The sequence below is a fragment of the Lycium ferocissimum genome, chromosome 1 (genome assembly GCF_029784015.1).
Source record: "Lycium ferocissimum isolate CSIRO_LF1 chromosome 1, AGI_CSIRO_Lferr_CH_V1, whole genome shotgun sequence".
NCBI classification, from domain to species: domain Eukaryota; kingdom Viridiplantae; phylum Streptophyta; class Magnoliopsida; order Solanales; family Solanaceae; genus Lycium; species Lycium ferocissimum.
Window position 1 is genome coordinate 37866964 of NC_081342.1, and position 20735 is coordinate 37887698.

At 34.2% G+C, this 20735-nt stretch overlaps 1 long non-coding RNA gene and 1 pseudogene across 1 annotated transcript; both read right to left on the minus strand.

Annotated features, from left to right (window-relative positions):
• Nucleotides 1–3346: 3346 nt before the first annotated feature.
• On the minus strand, nucleotides 3347–19881 carry LOC132054302 (uncharacterized). The gene is made up of 3 exons (XR_009414243.1): nucleotides 19193–19881; nucleotides 3727–4073; nucleotides 3347–3457 (listed from the first exon to the last, which is right to left on the minus strand). It is a non-coding gene; the product is annotated as an uncharacterized LOC132054302 (long non-coding RNA).
• LOC132060500 (E3 ubiquitin-protein ligase RSL1-like) lies at nucleotides 7877–8962 on the minus strand (annotated as a pseudogene).
• Nucleotides 19882–20735: the final 854 nt, after the last annotated feature.

Here is a 20735-nt window from a genome sequence, read left to right on the forward strand (position 1 = left end):
GTCTCTCAATCGGGATGGATGAATCGGTTGGAACATCCTCGGCCCTATCCAACAACTCAAGCGATGGTCCTTCCTCAAGTTTCGGTGGTTGATTACTATCGGTACGTATATTTTTTTTTAACATCAATAGTGTTATTTGATGTGTAGTAGTTAAAACACCTAATTTCTTGTGCGGGGAGAAGATGGTGGTTGCACCAAATTATAGGCAAAGGCGTACTATGGATGGTCAGTTATCCGAATTATATAGTGACATCACCGTGACGATAGTGAGGAAATACCTAATGCGGAGGAAAGTGACGATGAGCAAAGTGACGATGAGATTGAGGTTGGAACTAATCGTCAACATCAAGTAGAATCACATTTGCAAGACATGATGAACGATCCAAGCACACGAGGAGGAAGCCGAATTCCGGCAACCATTTGAACGACAATCGATCGACTCGGTTATGGTAAAGCCAATTTCTTGAAGAGTCGACCCAGATTCGATGGCATTCCAATGAGATCCCATATCTTGATCATCTTCAAGATCACCCCGGATGCCTTTGTCTTTACTAGGGATGATGATCATATTCGGCAAAATTTGTGGAAAGAGCCGGTGGATCTGGTAAAACAAAAGGCTCGTATTGAAAAAGGGATGATTTTCGGCCGAAAAAAACATTGCAAAGTATTGTTAAGATTTATTGCATCCAGGGGATGAGGAGTTTAAAGTTGACGATTCCACACGAAAACTTTGGCGATTGTGTCTAAAGCGAAAGTATCAATTTGTGAATGGATGCTCCGTGGTAAGGAAGCTGAAAAGATGTGGACTATTTCAAAGTTCTACACAAAGCACACTGTGATATGGGTGACCTCCGGATGATCATTGCAATCTAGATACTAATTTGATTGCGCGTGTATTAGTTGGCGACATTAGAGAAACCCAAGGTATCCCCTTCGCCTAAGTTTCTTTTATTTTTTGTGTTAATATAATGTTCCTCGTTGTTATATCTTGATATTTCAAATTTTTTCGGGTAAATTTATTAAAAGCGTATTAGAGCCGTCTTGAAAGTATATAACAAAATGTCACACTCGAGGAAGGCGTAGGCGTGCACACATGAAATAGTCTACGGCAATTGGGAGGGCTCTTTCGAACGTTGCCCGGATACATGGCCGGCTCACCACAACACTTCAATCATCGTCTTGTTGTTGAATGGAAGCTCAAATCGAGCTTTGGTGTGCCGGTAATATTTTCGATTTTGTATTTTGGGCCTTCAAACCATGCATTGATGGGTTTGCTCATTGTCGGCTGTAATATCAATAGATGGAACACACGTGTACGGAAGTATGACATAAATGCTAATAGCGGTTGGAATGGATGCAAATGGAGTATATTCCTCTGGCTTTTGCAATTGCGGCTAATGAGAGCATTAGTACGTGGGGTATGTTTTTGGACTACTTAAGGCAACACGTTATTAAGGATCGCATGGGAATATGTGTGATATCGAGATAGAAATCTTGGCATATTGCACAATATGTTCAATTTGCGAAGTGTGGCAACCACCCTTTGTCTACCATCGTTATTGTTTAAGGCATTTAAAGGCAAACTTCCAAAAGGCATATCGAATCCCAACACTTTGTAATTGGATGTGGGCGGTATGACGGAGCGTCGGGAGAAGAAGTTTAACACAAATGGACATTATTAGGCGGGCGAATGAGGAAGCCTTCCCTTTGGTTAAATAATTGATAAAGACAAATGGACATTACACAAGGATGAAGGTAGACGATGGGGTATGCGACAACAAACAACTTGACTGAGTCATTCAATGGCTTGTTGAAATGCGCGACGGGGACTACCGAATCATCGCAATGGTGAGAATGACATTTAAGCGAGGTTGTGGAGCGGTTCGTCGATAGATCAAAAGAGGCAAAAGCACGTACGCAACGGAAGGTCTAAGATGGATGTCAAAACCGTTAAAACTATTCGAGTACCACAAATATAAGGCTCAAAAACATGATCGGATGGACAACCTGCAGCGCATATTTGAACTCACAAAGTGTGCGCAAGGTAAAGGAGGTAACGTTCACACAATTTGTGAGATTCAAGAACGTGCACATGCGGCAAGTGGCAATCATATCACGTACCATGTTCTCACGCCTTGAGTGTTTTATCCTGATAGGAAAAAACGCCTCCTCTTACATGGGCGAGGAGTATACGGTTGAAAATTATGCAAAAACGTATCTTTGGAAGGTTCTATCCACTTGGTAGTGAGAATTATTGGCCACCGCATCCATTTTCAATGGTTGCAAATAAAGCATTTATCCGTAAATTCTTAAAGAATGCATACTCACGTATTCATAATGAAATGGATGTTCCAGGAGATACACTCGAAAATGCTCATTTTGCAATTATGTTGGTCATGATAAGCGCAGTGTCCCTACGGCATAGTGGTCAAACTACATCTCGCGGTGGAAGTACTCTCGGGGGTGGAGCAAACTTTAGTGGTGGAAGTACCTCTAGTTGTGGTGGCACGTCTCGCGGTGGTGGCGGAAGATCAACTCAAGAGCATTAATTGATGTATTAAATTAAGTATTAAGTTTTTTTCAAGAATGTTGTGGTTGTATTTTTAACATATCATGGGTTTCTTATTAATGAATGAATTAGTGTGTTAAGTATTTTCATCTACCTCAAGGTTATGAATGATGCAATTTAATTAAGTTTTTTTTTTTTTTGCATGAACGCTGCCATTTTGACTAACTTTTGATTAATTATTAATGAACAAATTTAAGTATTCGTAAAGAACTTCAAGCTAATGTCACCGATCCTTGAACGAAAATGGCGTTCGAGCACTTTTCAACCTCTAAAACGATCATCCGAACTTTTGTGTGTCCTTGATGTGTTGATCCTACCTAATTAAACGCACAAAAATAAGTAGGGTTCTATATAAAATATTGAAATTTTGGGGTCGAAGCATGATTAATCTATGGTCAAAGTACGTTAAAAAGTGTAACGAAGAAGGGTTAACCAAAAGAAAGGAAATTAAAAAAGAAAAAACACTATGGCCATAAAGAATTATCTTGCGCTATAGGAGATATCGAGCCGTGTCCGTTAACACTTTAAGCCTTGATAATTTCTATCGCTAAAGGCATTTTCGTAACATTTTTTTTTGTTGGGGTATTTTGGTCGAAACTGTTTTTTTTTGGGCATTTTGGTTCAGTACCCCATATACTACATCCAGTATTTGTTCCATTAAATGGAAGGTTTGAAATGAGTAAATAGTGTTGTTCATGTTCGTCTCTAGGGTTGTTTAATACTAAATAATTGATCCAAAGATTGTTCGCAGTAACTAAAAAAGAAAATGACACATTACTTTACCTGTAAATCTAAAACATTGAGGCAATCAAAAACTTCCAGATCAGCATAACAATCCTTCTTACTTCTTAATGATTGATCACCACCACTTCAAAATGCCTTTGTATTCTGCATCAAGTCATTACCAGTAGACAATTAAAGCAAAAAATAATGAAGTAAATCAGCAGGTTGGAATTCTCCACTACGGAATTACTTATCAATAGATAATTAAAACAGGGAACAATGAAGCAAATAAAAAAAACAGTTAGTCAAAGAAGTAGAAACTTCACCAGCAGACCTGCTTGATCATTTTAGTTTAGGTCCCATGTAAAACTATTATCAGAAAACCGTCCATACGTACGAATACTAAACATGTTTCTCTAAAGATCTTAGCTAACCTGCACTTCTGTCAACGTATTGTTAGAAAATAAGTTATAGCCCATTCACAGTGTGTGCCAACTGTTTTAAGTGATTTGCGAATCTGGTGTTGTAACCCTCGTCATTTATCGCCTTTCTTGTTCTTGTTGTTCATCTTCTTTAAGTCTATAACTACACAAAGAGCTCTTCCCGCAAACTTCTAACTACGACCTGAATAAGAAGAATTGCATCAAAAAAATTCAGATAAAATAAAATATGATAACTGCATTACTTACACACCTCCAAATCTTAATTCCTTGCACAACTTACACACCTCCACATTCTACTTTTTAATCCTTCATTTTCCTCTGTACAGTCGCATATTCTTCTAGAGACAACAATCACAAAATCAGGAACGGAGGGTTTCACACCATAAGAATTAAAAAAAAAAAAAAAAAAAAATTAATTAATTAATTTTTCAGAAACTACATTCTACTTTAAGACACAAATTGTCATTTTATCACTCCTCTGATGATGACTCCAAAGAATAACATAATTTGTCCTTAGTGAAGGCTTTTCTTTGCTGTTCTTTTCTTGAATTACTCTCGACGATTTTTTACCGCGCTGCAACCAGTAAAGGACACATAGGCAGAAGGACAATTAAAAAACAACAAAGGGCAAACATAGCTAAAGGAAAATGCACTATCCAAAGCCTAAATATGCGATTAAATCCAGTTAGAGATTGTCTGTTGTAATGTGGTGTCAGTTTTGCAGCAAAGCATTTCAAAAGTTTTTGCATCACCAGAATACACAACCTCATTACCTCAAGTCTACATATTTGCTAAGGTTAATAAAGAAAAAGTTCCAATAGAAAATCCAACACTCAGAACCATCACTTCTTTTGATGACAAAACTCAGAACCGTCACTTAAACACATAATGCAGTGCTGAAAATTAATTCCACAAAATCCTTTTAACTAACCTCAACTCTACACTAAGAGGAAAAATTTACTTCACATCATATTCTACTCTCTTTAAGGACGAATGGAGACTTTTAAATTTATATGCTTACTAAATTATCATTGTCATTTTTCAGCAATACAGCTCATCTAAACTATTTATCTTTCACAGATAAAAGACTTTCATTCCATAAGCAACACTTAGGAGTTTTCGAAGAACAACTCATTCCACAATCCATGACTTCAATGAACTTAAAGAAATCAGACGAATAACCTTTAAATCAAAAAGAATAGGGAGAACTCCACAACTTCACATTTATCTTTAAAAAAAATGCAGTGACACCTATAAGAAAACTACATGCTGGCATCGATTCAACTCTTCCCAGACATGAAAAGCTAAGACAGATTTTAGTCAACCTAAAACGGAAGTGAAACTAACTCTCATTTCCAACAAAGCTGAAATCAATCTTGAAGAGAGAATTGAAGTTCCGAAAATGATATTAGCAAAAAACAAAAAAGATAAATGTGAAGATATAGTGCTTTTTTTAACTAAAAAATAGAACACAGTTTCTTTGTAAAAGGCGAAAACTAAGAGAGCACATCTATATCTTTAAAATTGAATTTCTCCCTTCTAACACTTAATTGGACACAAAGAAACAATAATTTTATATTTTTCTATACTCATGATCCTCACAGATTAGACATTTATATCCCAATACTCACGTGTACTTGGCTAGAAAGAAAATTGAAAGTAGGGCTTGAGCTTCCTTTTGATCATCAGGCTATTAGCAACAATATAGCATTCACTAAAGGACATGCTCTTTTTTAATCAACATAGTAGGAACCTAGCAAACGATTCAGAGTATGAATACGATTTTAAAACTGAAGTGAAAAAATATTGTGGTCTTTCCTATTGGTTGATGTGGTGATATTAGCTCTCACATTAACAAATTAGACTTTGAGGTAGATGAATTATAGTCAAACTATTTCATAGGTAAAACCATAAAACGTACCCAAGTTTTTCATGAAAATGTATTGATCAATCACCTTGGATCTATACCTAAAAGCTGAAAGAGGGAAAGAACAAAACTTACCTCTAGTTCATGAGTTGTTTGAACTGTAAGAATAATCTTGGTGACTTTCTGATTGCTTAGTCCATCTGTGAAATGAGAGAACAATTCCACCCTTAAACCCCCAAATTTCAAACCTCAAACAAATATCTCAAACTCCTAAACAAAAATATAAACTAAAGGGGCATAAGAAGAACAACAATACACAAAGAGTCAAGCCATAACCCGCATCAATAGAAAAATTCAACACTTTGAAAGAGTATACATAACACAATTCCCTGTTGAAGATTTCTATTAATTCCTGCATCATCTCATTGACAATTCTTTAATTAGACTCACGACCTTGTAATCTCATTGCCTGGAGTCTTTTTAGACTGATACAAATGATTTCAGGAGTGCCCATCATATCATACTTATTCTGATAAATTTCTATTAAGAACCATGCATGTAGTGGATTAAAGCTTCAATATACTTCTTGAACAAAGGAAAAAAAGTGAAAATATCTGCTAAGAATTATAATATCCTCCTCCTTTCGAAATTTGTAAGCAATGTCAAAAAAAAGGATTAAATACAAAATTAAAATATTCACGTAAGAGAGATCACCATTAGAGGTCTGGTAGAGAGAAAGAGAAAAGGGAAAAAAACTTCTAAAATAAGTTGATTCGTCAAAGGAACTTTTCTCAGTTGCTGATACAGATTATCCTAGAAAATGGCAACATGAAACTTCAAATGATTTGACTGAGGCATACAATCAAACAACTTGGATGCACAATCCACTTCAAAATTCAGAGTCATTGTTGATTTTCATAGAACGGTTTAACTCTGCGCTAATCACTTGGTAACAAAGCTAAATGCATCAAAAAACACACGATGTATGTGCAAATCAGGCAGTTAAAAACATGCATGTAGAAATCTTAGCTAGAAACTATATCCAAAAGAATAGGAAACTAAGATACACATACCAAAAATGATTACTAATAATAATGAAGCAGGGCCAGGAAAACCCCAACCTATATTCATCACCTGAATGTCAGAGAATCGAATAGAGAAACAGGTGAGGAAATAGGAAGACAAAAAAAAAAAACAGAGCAAGCATCATAACGAAGCAAACCGAAAATTCTTACACTTGACTTATATTCTGCATACAGATAAAAAAAAATAAAAAAATAAAAAGAGAGATTTAGCAGAAGTTGAATTTCAGACCTCAAATCGTAAGCAAATCTCATACTTGTGTTATCGGAATAAATGGAAATAAGCGAAAAGAAAACATACGGAAATAGAGAAGCTACCTAACAGGAAAAGACTGAAGAAGGAAAAGTTGAATTCAATCAAAAGCATTGTAGCTATACAGAAAAAGAGAAAGGTGAAAATCAGTGAATTGGAGAGAAGTGGAATCCAGTTGTTGCACAAGTAAGAATGTCAGAACAGGTGTCACTAAAGGAGAAGCGCAATAGACGTGTCACGTGTGAGATAAAGCAATAGTTTAAAGTGCAAATCACATTACTTTTTGTACAACTCTTTTATGCAGCATTCGTACAATTTATTAGTGCAGTGCACATATTGAAGATTTACAACACTCAGAAAACTACTGAATGCTTCTACAGACAACTCATAGTTGTAGCCTAACATTGTAGAACGTTTATATTGCAAGGATTATAAGTCTTTCATGCCTTAGTTTGAAGCTCACTAATCAACAGGATATTAGCAATTCATCCATCTGTGAAAATACAGTAATAGGCAATTCCTGGTTCACATAATCAATATTGCACCATTTTCAAGTCCCATTAAGCAGATACAGGAATGCCACAAAGAAGATATACATGCCTTAAAATTTACTAACTCTGTATACATTAAGAGACAAGATTATTAAGTAACCTTTACCATTGATAGCTAAGGGTTCAGCTGCCGAGCAGCAGCTTTTGGGGGAGCCATCAAGCCATGGATGCAGTAGGAGGGTTCAATATTACAATCTTCATTTTTTTCATTTGGTTATAATAGCTAAATGCAAGCCCAAAATCCTGATTTTTCTGTCCACATTCTCCAGGAGTTAAAACCTTATCAATCAGTTACCTGTGCTTCAATCCCAAACTCCTGCTCACCAATTCCAATATTAAACATTTGCATGATTGTCTTGTTAAGCGATTTAACAGAACATACTAAGCGATTTAACAGAACATACTTTTATTTATTTAGTGATGTCTTCAAAATTGCCCCTCGGGGCGGCCTGATATTCTTTTTCACCAGCCAAGCACGTGGAAATTATATTTGATCATGGGTGGTAGTGAAACTCGAAACCTCTATATGCTCTAATACCATGTTGAATTTTTCAGCCATCTCAAAAAAGAAGCACACTTCTATTCACTTACGTATACTTCCAACATGTTTTTCCCAAATTCCTCTCAATAAAATGAAAGAACTACTACTATAGGGTTCACAAAATTTTGCAATTAATACCAAAATAATGTGCAAAAATCAAAACTCCCATATAATCCAAACCCCAGAAGGTTTAATATATATAAATTTATGCTTTTTAATTGTCTTGCCTTTTTCAAGATTAATTTTTTCATATACCTATAGTAACATATAACCCTAAGCAAAGGATAACAAAAATTATTTAAGAAAAAGCAAAATTAAAACGAACCTGCATTTAACAATTTTGCAACCTTCAATAAGTTCAACAAAGTGACGACGCTGAGGACACCTCTTCCACTTATTACGCTCAGCAATAGCACCAAAAACGACGTCGTTTGTATCCCTCAATTCCCTACTCTCTTCACATTGAAATCCAGCATGCCATGGAAGCTTACACTTAAAGCAAAAAAAAAAAAAATCTCTTGCAATTTGGGCACTGTGATTGCTTCGCATTCTCACCACACTCATCCAATATCAAAGCAGAACAATTCCTATTCGGACAGTAACACTGCGCCAACGTTAAAACAGCGGACTCACATAACATGTCTGACCATTTAACAAACAGCTGGGGACCCACAAGATTCCGACAAGAATTGGGTCCAAAAATTGGGTACAATGTAAAGACGGACACGGAATTTCGCCAAGGTTGTCTTCAATCTTGACGGAGATGTATTTTACAATACAGTCTATGCAGAAAGGATGAACACAGCGATTTTGATTCTTGAATTTTTTTATTGGGTCGATACAAATTTCACAGGTGAATGGTTGAGATTCATCTGGTAATTCCGTCACTTGCAATTCGTGTCGTTGAGTATTGTCTGAATGAGTTTGGCCCATTTTTGGCAGTGTGTTAGAAGCGGTGAGTGAAGCGTTTGGGTTTATTGTTTAGATAGACTTTGTGATAAGGGAGGAGAGAGGAATTTGCAGAGAATTTTGAAGGAAGGACATGGAATAGTAAGTGATAGAGGAGACAGAGAATTGCCCTGCTGTATGTAGAACAAGTGGTACACGTGTTGAAAGGGTAAAACAGTAAATGTGTAGACAAACTGTCATTTCTTTTCTACCAGCAATATATGTCTGTGCGATGCACGGATCAAACATGTTTATTCATTTTAATTAGTCAATCTTTAAGGTTTGTATTTTAAAAATAACTTTTAAAAATATTCTAATTGTTATTATATATTTTATGGACCATGTACTATCACTTTAATTATAATTAGAAAATGGAGTTTAAAAATTAAAAACATATGATAGAATTAAGTTTTTGAGATGAAAAGAGTCGGACTTTTTTTCTCATTGTCATGACAATGAAAGTTGTTCATCGATGTGAAAAGGAAAATTAGTAAAAATATGAGGAAAAAGTAATATTTTAATTCTAGATTTTTTTTCTTTTAAATTCTTTAATATCTTATATGTATACCGATAGGTTGATATCCATCCCAATTAACTAACTGTTCAGATTCAAACATAAGAATCATTATTGTATATATTGAATTTGTTAAGAGCAAAACTAATAAAATATTTTTATTAAATTAATTAAAAAATATATTATTAATATTTTATATTAACAATTATAGATAAAAAGAATTATTACAAAGAAATCAAAATTAGAAAGATATATGTTATATCGTAAATCACCAAATTTTAATTTCGAAATAAAAATATAAAGTAATACATTTTATAAATGTAAAAACAATAATCAGAGAATGCAAAGGAAAGTAAAACAAATAAAGTATTGACAAAGAAGGAAAATGGGGTTAAAAGTCACTCCCTCCCTTCCACTTTTACTTGTTCACGTGGACATATCCAGAGAAAGAAATTCTTCTTCTTATTTTACCTTCACATTAATTACTCATTTTTAATTCATTTTCTAAGGCTATTGAGACTATACACTAATAAATATGGCTATTATGATAAAATATATACTTTATTTATTAATTCTTAAAGAACGTGAAAAGTCAAAAGTGGACAAATAAAAGTACACAGAGGGAATAAATATGTGTAGAAAAATTAAAATTAAAGTGTATATGTGTATACATGAGAAGAATAAATACTCAATACGATGACATATGTCCAAGTAAGATAAAAAAAAGTAATTAGTTAAAGTGTACAATGTATATAACTTTTGGTACAAATTTACATTGCTATTATTCGTCCTCTCTTCACGTTTAAAGTATTGATATGAGAAGAATAAATACTCAATACGATGACATATGTCCAAATAAGATAAAAAAAAAAAAATTGGTTAAAGTGTACAATGTATATAACTTTTGGTATAAATTTACATTGTTATTATTCGTCCTCTCTTCACGTTTAAAGTATTGACAAAGAAAGAAAACGGGAATAAAAATCACTCCCTCCGTTCACTTTTATTTGTCCATGTTAACATATCGAGAGAAAGTTTGTTCTTATTATTAATTTTACCTTTCACATTAATTATTCATTTTCAAATCATTTTTCAAAGCTATTGAGACTTACACCAATAAATATGAATATTATGATAAAATATATACTCCCCCCGTCCCATATTACTTGTCACTTTTTCTTTTGTACGCCCCTTAAAAAATTATAAATAAAAGATGCATTTCATTATCTTTCCCCTATCTCTCTCCAATAAATACATTCTAATCAAAATTGACTATTTTCAAAAACATTACTATATTATAGAAACGACACCAGGAAAGATTTAATAATTTTATCTTTTGTTCTTATTATTAATTTTACCATTCACATTAATTACTCATTTTCAAATCATTTTCCAAAGCTATTGAGACTTACACCAATAAGTATGAATATTATGGTAAAATATATACTCCCTCCGGCCCATATTACATGCCACTTTTCCTTTTACACGCCCCTTAAGAAATCATAAATAAAAGATGTATTTCACTATCTTACTCCTGTATCTCTCCAATAAATGCATTCTACCAAAATTGACTATTTTCAAAGACATTACTATATTATAGAAACCAAGATTTAATAAATTTTATCTTAATTTTATAAATGAACAAGTAATTTAGATATATATTTTTAGTAATGTGACCAAGTAATAGAGGACGAAGCGAGTACTTTATTTATTAATTCTTAAAGATCGTGAAAAGTCAAAAGTAAATAAGTAAAAATACACGAAAGAAATAAATATGTATCAAAAAATTAAAATTAAAATGCATTCATATATACATGAGAAGAGAATAAATATTCAGCACTGTCTCTTTATATTAGGCCATGCTAGCTATCCCACACCACATGTAAACACGTGTCGCCAAAAAGTAGCAGGGGAAATATAAGTGGAAGCCAAATGTAGCCAACAATGGAAAAGTCAAACAGACGTGTCACCGTAATAGAGGAAAATAAAAAGCATGGGATGCAGTGTTTGTCCCATTTACAGTACAACTTGAATTGCTTTTTGTACAATGATTTAATGCTGTGTTTGTCCCACCAAAAGTGTCGTTTCTATAATAAAGTAATAGTAATATATATACTAGATGGGGATGACTGCTCAATTTACATTTTCAAGCGGTAGTCAGTTTTGGATGACTTGCATAATCATTTGGTCATGAAAGATAGCAGTAAAGAACAAAAAAGAACAAAAATTTAGTACGTAGAGAAACATAAAGCTAATTGGATTGAATCTACCAGATGGTTAATATATAGCACATGCCATAATAGAAAGAACGTATAGAGTAACAATTATTCAATAAAAGTTGCATTAGGTATCAAATTTACAGAGATGTTGAATATACCACAAAACTATACATATTTGCAGATATATTGATGCCAAAGTATGTTTTGGATACATTAGCTACTGTATCTCTTTGCTTCTTTTGGATATATTAGCTACTAAAGGTGGGCATAAACACTGAAAACCGAAAAATCGAACCGAATTAATTCAATTTTTCGGTTTCGATTTTTCAGTGTTCCGGTACGGTTTCGATTTTTTTTATATAACAAATTTGGTGTTCAATTCCGATTCGCCGGTTCTTTGATTTTTCGGTTTAACCGAACAGTGTAACTACTGTTGCTACAGTGCTACTGTTATAAAGCATTTTCTGGTCAGTGACTTGTCTTGGTTGCTAAATTTTCTTCACTAATTTGCTAAAGAATAAACTATAGCAAATTGCTTTGGTTAGCTAACGCATCAAATACTATTATGGATGAGTTGGAAAAAGAATGCCACGATCCGGAGCTCTAGGAGAATATTCCCATAATAACAAAAATGAAAAAAGATAACTATGGATTTTGATGCTAATATGTTGCTAAATATCTTTAGCTAACATGATTTTTTGATAATTCATTATCGATTTTCATCGTTAAATAAAATTAGCGATAATCTTTTATTGTTTAGCAATAAATAAAGTCCATTGGAAATTTTTACAATACAAAACTTGAATTATGTATGGGAGATTGGATCAATGATCACCTAATGGAGTGCTAATTTTACCTAGTAGCCAATTTTTACTATATTATTTAAGCACTACAACAACATACCCAATGTAATCCCACAAAGTGGGGTTTGAGGAGGTAGAGTGTATGCAGACCTTACTCCTCTTTTGTGGAGATAGAGAGGATATTTCCGATAGACCATCGGCTCAAAGAAAGGCAAAGTACGACAGTCCGAAAAAATAATAATAATAAAAGTAACATCTATAGATGTTATTATTGAAGTTGAAAAGTGACATCTATAGAAAATATCCCATTTCAGGCCCATGCCAAAAAAAACCGAATTAAAAAATCGAAACCGAACCGAACTGAACTAATTCGGTTCGGTGTTCGGTGTTCGGTGTCCACTTTAAAAATACCGAAACCGAAAAAACCGAACCGAAGTTTGAAAAACCGAACCGAAAAACCGAACGCCCACCCCTATTAGCTACTGTATCTCTTTGCTTCTTGTCTTTTGTAAGGCCGTCTCCTTATCTGCATTGTATCCATGAAACACAAAAATTTGCAGAAATGATATAAAGAATAGGTCATGAGAAAAAAATATTGTGAAGGGAAATTGAAAGTACTTATATAATAGCGACAAAGCAAGAGAGCAGAATGCGATGTATTTTGGAACAATTAGGATTCATATACTACCTCCAGGTTTTGCTCCATTAAATAAGAGGTTTAAAATGAGTAAATAGTGATCTTCATGTTTATCTCTGGAGTTGTTTAATACTCGATTAAAGATTCCACGTGGTTAAAGCAAAAATTGTTTGAAGCAACTTAAAAAGAAAATGACACATCTATCTATACCTGTAAATCTAGAACACTGAGGCGATCAAAAACTTCCAAATCAGCATAACAATCCTTCTTACTAACAAAATGCCTTTGTATTCTGCATCAGTCATTATCGGTAGACGATTAAAGCAAAATATAAAGAATTAAATCAAAAGGTTGGATTTCTCCACTATAGGGTTACTTATCAATAGATGATCAAAACAGGGGCACAATGAACCAAATCAAAAAAGCAGTTAGTCAAAGAAGTCGAACCTTCACCACAAGACCTGCTTGATCATTTTCTAAAGATCTCTGCTAACTTGCACTGTTATAATTAAGCTGTCATGTTTGAAAGTAAGTTAGCCATTCACAGCGTGTGCCAACCACTTTAAGTGATTTACCAATTTGGTGTCATAACCTCGTCGTTCATCACCCCTCTTCTTGTTGTTGTTCATCTGCTTTAAGTCTGTAACTACACAAAGAGCTCTTCACCCCAAACTTCTAACTACACCTGAATCAGAAGAAATGCATTAAACATATTTCAGATATAATAAAATATCATAACTGCATTACTTACACACCTCCACATCTTACTTCCTTGCACCGCTTACGCACTTCCACATTCTACTTATCACTTCTTCATTGTCCTCTGTACAGTCACATATTCTTCTAGAGATAGCAAGCACAATCAAGAACGGAAGGTTTTCACACCATAAATAGTCAGAGAGAGATTCATTTTTCAAAAACGGCATTCTACTTTAGGCCACAATCATCATTTTATCACTCCTTCGATGATATGATCAAAAATAATGTTCACAATTAGACTCTAAAGAATAATATGGATTGTCCTTCAACTTTTCAAAACACAATCAAATTTTTCTTGGAAATCTTTAACCAACGGTATCTTCTTTTGAATATTAAACTATTTGAGAAATAAAGTGTCAAGTATCACTGATTTGCTGCTATGGTCTTTTAAACTATGAACATGTCATTTTTAGTTAAAAAACCTTGAGCCCGGGTACCTTTTTCATCTCCACCCTCAACTCCTAATTCCAGTTAAATTAGGAGTATATTGGTATAGAAGGAGTAATGTATACCAACTTCAAAATTGATATTTAGAATTATAAGACATAATGAACCTAAACCCACTGCATGCAGGTGTCTAGTAAGTATTGCTAAGTCCTCCCATATCAAAAGACAAAAGGAAAAAGATGTATTGAATAGTTGTGTGTAAATATTTACAAATAACTTTTTTATAGATATATTTATAAATAAAATTTGTCAAAAATAAACTGGACATTCATGAATATAAATACATTTCTTGGAGGAAGAGACAAAATGAACCACCTATGATGCGATAAAATTAGTTCAACATGTAATTACTATTGGGCACTTTAAGTAGCAAAATGCATAACCATCTTTAAAGCCAAACTAAAGCATACACTATTCAATGCAAAAAATGACATAATATCGATACTGGGGTGCTCAAACTATAACACAAAACATCAAATGGCTCGGCAGTTCCTCTCCTAATATTTCAGCTTATAAATGCTTAAAAACTCACTTTCCTATACAACAATTAAGATACTTTACTCTCAAAGAGAGGTAATTTCACATCTTATATAGAAGTAAAATTTCAATTCCTCACCTTGCCAAGTCTTAGAACTAAATGCAATTGAATTTCATGAATTTTAAAATTACCCATGAGCACACGCAATCGAAATGATCTGCCTCGATCGGAGGAACTAACATACATCTCCAAGTTTAACAGAATCGTGGAATCTTCAAGTATAAGGCATCATAGTCCATACACAACTTTTGCATTTAATGAGAAAAGATGGAGCATAGTTAAGGAGTGTAATTTATTTTTCAACAATTGAGATTGCACATCGGAAAACTCTGAACTTACCCTATCATAGTTAATTGGTAATTTTGTACTCCCTCCGTTCACTTTTACTTGTCACATTTGACTTTTCACGCTATTTAAGAAACAATGATTAAGATAGGTATTTTACCACAATACCCCTATTAAATGGTGCATAATTGTATTGGAGTTGAAAAAATGATTTGAAATGAGTAATAAATACTAAGGGTAAAATAGGATTTTTTTTTTTTTGGTCTTACCTTGATATGTAAAATTAATAAGTAAAAATGAAAATCTATAAAAGAAATAGTGGAAAAGTAAAAGTGAACGGAGGGAGTAGTTAAAAAGTGGAAACTAACATAGTTGTATATTTATATTCCCCTATTCTATTCCCTAAGTTAAGTAATTCTCTTGAGCCACCCACCATATACATTTATACATAGCTTTGGGCTAAGCTAAAAAAGACTATTTTAATATTTCAATGATGACCCTCCATAGATTCACCTATATAAGCCGCAGCTAAAGTGGCAAAAATGAGAGCTTGAATCCCGCTTGTAAATAATCCAAGGAACATAACAGGTATAGGAACCACTAAAGGTACTAAAGAAACAAGAACAACAACTACTAATTCATCAGCTAAGATATTCCCGAAAAGTCGAAAACTAAGTGATAAAGGTTTTGTGAAATCTTCTAAGATGTTAATGGGTAAAAAGATTGGGGTTGGTTGAATTAGTATCAAAAGTAAGTAATAAATGATTTATTTTTTCCTTTACTTGTTAATGTAAAATCATCTTCCATTCAATAGAAAATTCTTTCAATTCAACGAAAGAGATTCTCATATTCCCACAATTTAAGAAGTTAATGGTCGAGTAAGAAATAAGAGTAGTAGATCATATTGAAAGGCAATAAAAGAGGAAAAAGAAAGAAGGAATGAAGAGGCAGAGGAGAGGATTGCACGTGTTTTGCTTAAAAATAAAGAGCATACACGTGTTATAACAGAAATAGGTCAAACATTGTACAGTAAGAGGGAATGAAGAGGCAGAGAAGAGGATTGCACGTGTTTTGCTTAAAAATAAAGAGCATACACGTGTTATAACAGAAATAGGTCAAACATTGTACAGTACTAAACAGATGGGAGAACATAATGTACCATTCATATTACTTTTGGTACCATAAATTAGTGCAGTGTTAGTCCCACCCCAACTCCCATTTCTATATATTAGTACTAGTAATATCATGGGATATCAACTTAAGAAAGGAAGAAGAAGAAATATTTGAACAACCATACTTATCATACTCGTAAAATAATCACACTTACTCAAAATATACTAGGATATACAATAAATATACATTCTATATACTCAAGGTATATTGGATGTATATACCTCTGTTTATCTGAAAGTATATTCAGGGTATATTAATATGCATATTTACTCTTACCTAAAGGAAATGAGGCCATAACATAAACAATGGAAATGAGATGATATGATCTTACTTATCCAAACATATGTTCACTACTCAAAAAATGCACCAATTTCAATATCTCACAATATCCAGATGTCACATATTAAGATTCAAGGGTATCATTAGACTATGGCAGCAAACTCTTTATGCAAAGGAAGGAAGGGAATACACAAAACATAGACAAAAGATAGGGGACACATCAATCCAGTATACAAATGATGCAAGGGATGAGATGAAACACATGCATAATTCTCACAGCTTTTTTCTTGACAACGACAAAAGGTATGCATATGCAATATGTGATTAAGCATGCTTGTTTAATTTTAACATGAACTAACAGATCTCTTTCTATCATATTGACACCAAATTGTACACTGAACTAGTTAAAAATTAATAGATTCCAGACTCAAGCAAATTGGTCATAATCCATGCTAGGTTTTACTAACTATGGATTAAGGCTGAGACAAGTTAATGAATCATGTTTAATCCCAAGAACAAGTTTAAATCCAGACCCATATAAGCATACTCAGACACCCTGAAGCTTATGGCACGAGTCATGCTTCAAAACAATAACCAAACAGGGCAAACCTCCTTACTCTTTACAAATTTCGGTTCGTAAAGTTCTACAAATTAACACAAGCAGCAACTAAAATTTAGGTCATGCATTTTCTACTTCTATGTTTTGAATCTTATTTCTATACTACTTAGATGTCCAATTTAACAAGGAGGTTAGCCAACTTAGTGTTTCATACTCAGAGAGTACATAGTCAAATTACATGGGATATTTAGTAGGTTCTCAATTCAACACCTAAACACACCCGTAGAGGGTCCCATGGCCTTATGAGACAGCAAGGAGGAACCCCGACAGGTAGAATAACCAAGATAAAGCTGATTATGTTTTACCCAAAGCCTCTTCTTAGTCTCATGGCCCTAGGAAATCACTCCATACCTTCACAGATACAAGTGACACCTCTTTCATATACAAATGAATAGAAATAGATCATGTTCTTGACGAATCCTTAATTTTCAACACTTCTGTATTTATTTACTCAGTCCATTATAAGTCAAGAAGGGAAATGTAGATGACACATGTGTTACAGCATTTTGAAGAATTTTTGTTAGGCATTTGGAGGTTCACAGGTTCTCATTAGGATACAGAACATCTAACCAAACATATAGTCCACATCAAATAGGCAGAGAATGGATAGGAATAGACACAAGTCATTTCTAGCATGCCATTTAGGTTCAGTGACAATAGCAAATCCAAAGGGGAAAGGAGAAAGGGGATAAGTCATGCTTTAGATTAAAAAAAGAACATTCTTGTAGCTTCAATCTACTCTCACAGTTTCATCCTCATTTGAAGTTTTCAGGTTCCAAGTTCAATGAGAATATGGTGATCTAGTGACACCTTAAGCGTAAAACATAGTTTGACAAACTTCTTTTGTCTTTTAAAAGGGTAGAGCCACAGTTGCAACCATACCAAAGCACTAATAGAACAAAGTAATCCATATTATGAACACAGATTATCCCAAGACACACATGAAAAAACATTTTTTTCAAACCACTGAGCTCAGCAGGTCACACATAACAAAGGGAACAATCCACTTTCAGCTATTCTCCTATTGTTTCTTATCATGAACATCATTAAACCAAATGGTGGGAGTAGTATCATCAGATTATTTAGGCAAAATTAATAACTAAAACTTAGCTACTCTAAACATCTTCCCAAGTCAGGTTTGGCTCAAAGGGACATAAGGGTATTGCTGTAAATGTGTTCTAAATCTAACTCATCATATTCTGACATGTATTTTACGAATTTGGAAAGTTTCACATGAGAATTACATATGTCACTCAACTTAGCCAAAGATATAATCCATACACGGGCCAAATGAATGAGATCCTACGAATATTATAACTTAAATCATATTTTTTAGAACCTATCTTAGCTTATATTCATTACTATTCACACATACATAAGCATTTGGAAGTAAACAAACACATATCTTCATGGTACCAGACTGTTTGATCCTTTTTCTACCCTCTACATAGAATCCAGATACCTATCAATTCAACCAGCGCATAAAGATTTAAATGATGCTCAACACAGGGCTTAACCATACAGTTTTTTCTTGAAATTAAGCATATGAAGCAACCCCCAACTAATCCAAACATGCAATCATATATTTGGTTAAGCATAGTACATATCCAATAATTACTTAAACAAGCCCACTATTCTAAACAATCATGACATTACTACCTAATCACCTAGATCATGACTAAGTTATTGAAATGCTGCTGTGTTAAGCTAAATATTTAAACTACTAACCTAGCTAGAAAACACAGAAAAACATAAAGTCTATCCTAACAACCCATAAGATCACCACACTAATTACTCTTTAGCAGATCATACAACTAAACTAACAGTAAACAAAGTAAGCTACATAACCACAAATTAAACTAATCAATAAGTAACTAAAACAAATGGACCAAACTCACACATAAAACACATAATCACATAAAAAATGCAAAAATAAAATTACCTTTCTTTCGGGCAGCCTTGGTCGAGAATGGACTTGGGGATCTTTTGAACTCCTCCACACTTGTACACAGCAACACAAACACAAAGAGAGATAAAAACTTTTAAATCTAATCCAAAAAATTAAGAAAACTAAGGAAGGGTTCCAATTCAAGTTGGATTCCTCGCTGAGACTTAAAATATTGGAGTTTTTTGCTCCGAAAAGACTTGTTCAACTTGAAGGGCATGGGATTTTATATATAGAACCCCTCAATTTTCGTGTTTTCAAACGATGTGGGACTTCTAGTTTTGAAGGGATTCCTCTTGAATCCTTGTGATTCAACGAAAACTAATGAAAAATCATGAATAAGACAAAACTCATTAAGAACTCATCCTTGCTGTGCAGAAAAAGGAAAAGGAAAGAGAAAAGATTTTATCCTTTTTCGGAGTTGAGATACGGTGGTGACGGTGTGAGAGGGCAAGAGCAATTATTGCTCTTGCCCAATTTAGACAAGCAGCGACTGGAGATAGCAGGCTTGGCCTGCGTATTTGCTGTTTTTGGCAACCACAGAAGAGAGAGAACGAGAGGCGTTGGGGATCTGAACCCAAATCACAAAAAGATTGAAATTATATAGGGGTTCATTTGATTTTGGGAAGAAAAGGGAAAATTAGTTCGGGTGGTTCGGGGGTTGCGGGTACGAAGAAACAGGCTTTGGCCAATTTCATTTTTTTCAACAGAAGTAAAAGAAAACATGGACATTTAGCGCAAATGTGTAATGACCCGTTCGGTCGTTATACGTGTTTTGATCATATTACCCCGTCGACCTAGTTCCCAACGTATTTGGGCATTTTTAGTGAAAGTTAAAAGAATTAGAACCTTTAAGTGAAAGCATTTGATCAATAGTTGACTTTTGGATGAACCAGACTTTTTCAAAAATTCGTTAATTTCGTGAGGTCTGGAGGGTCGTTATGACTTGGTAGAGTGGCTGGTTCGGTTCTCGAGGCTTTCAAATGCATTTTGGGTACTTGATTGGAAACTTAATTTTAGCCGTTTAGGGGTTGACCGAGCCAAAGTGACCTCCGTTGTAAATTTCGAGGTCACGGATGGGTTCATAGCATGATTTTACTTGTGTCTACATGTTTGATTTGTATCTGGAAGGTCCCGGTAGATGTCAGAATTTTGGATTGAGACCAGAAATTTTCTGGTTTCTGATGTCTCGCCCCTACGGGTCCGCCCAAGCGAGACCTGGCTCGCCAAAGCGAAAATTCGAATCATTTAATAAAGTGTGCCCCAACGGACGAGTACCTGCTGAGGCAGAATCGCGGAAGCGAAATTCCCTTCCCCCAGCAATGATCGCTGAATAAGAAACCTTATTTTTTTCCAACTTCGAATCATTATTTCCATTCACCAAAAACCTAATCCTAAGGAGTATTGTGTGTGATTTCTGAAGAATAGTTGGTGGAATCATCTTGGATGTCATGACCAAATTTCACTAAGTCGTGCGGGCACCTACCTTTCCCACCTCGATAGGTGAACCTTTAACTCAACATTCCCAAATAATAGAAAA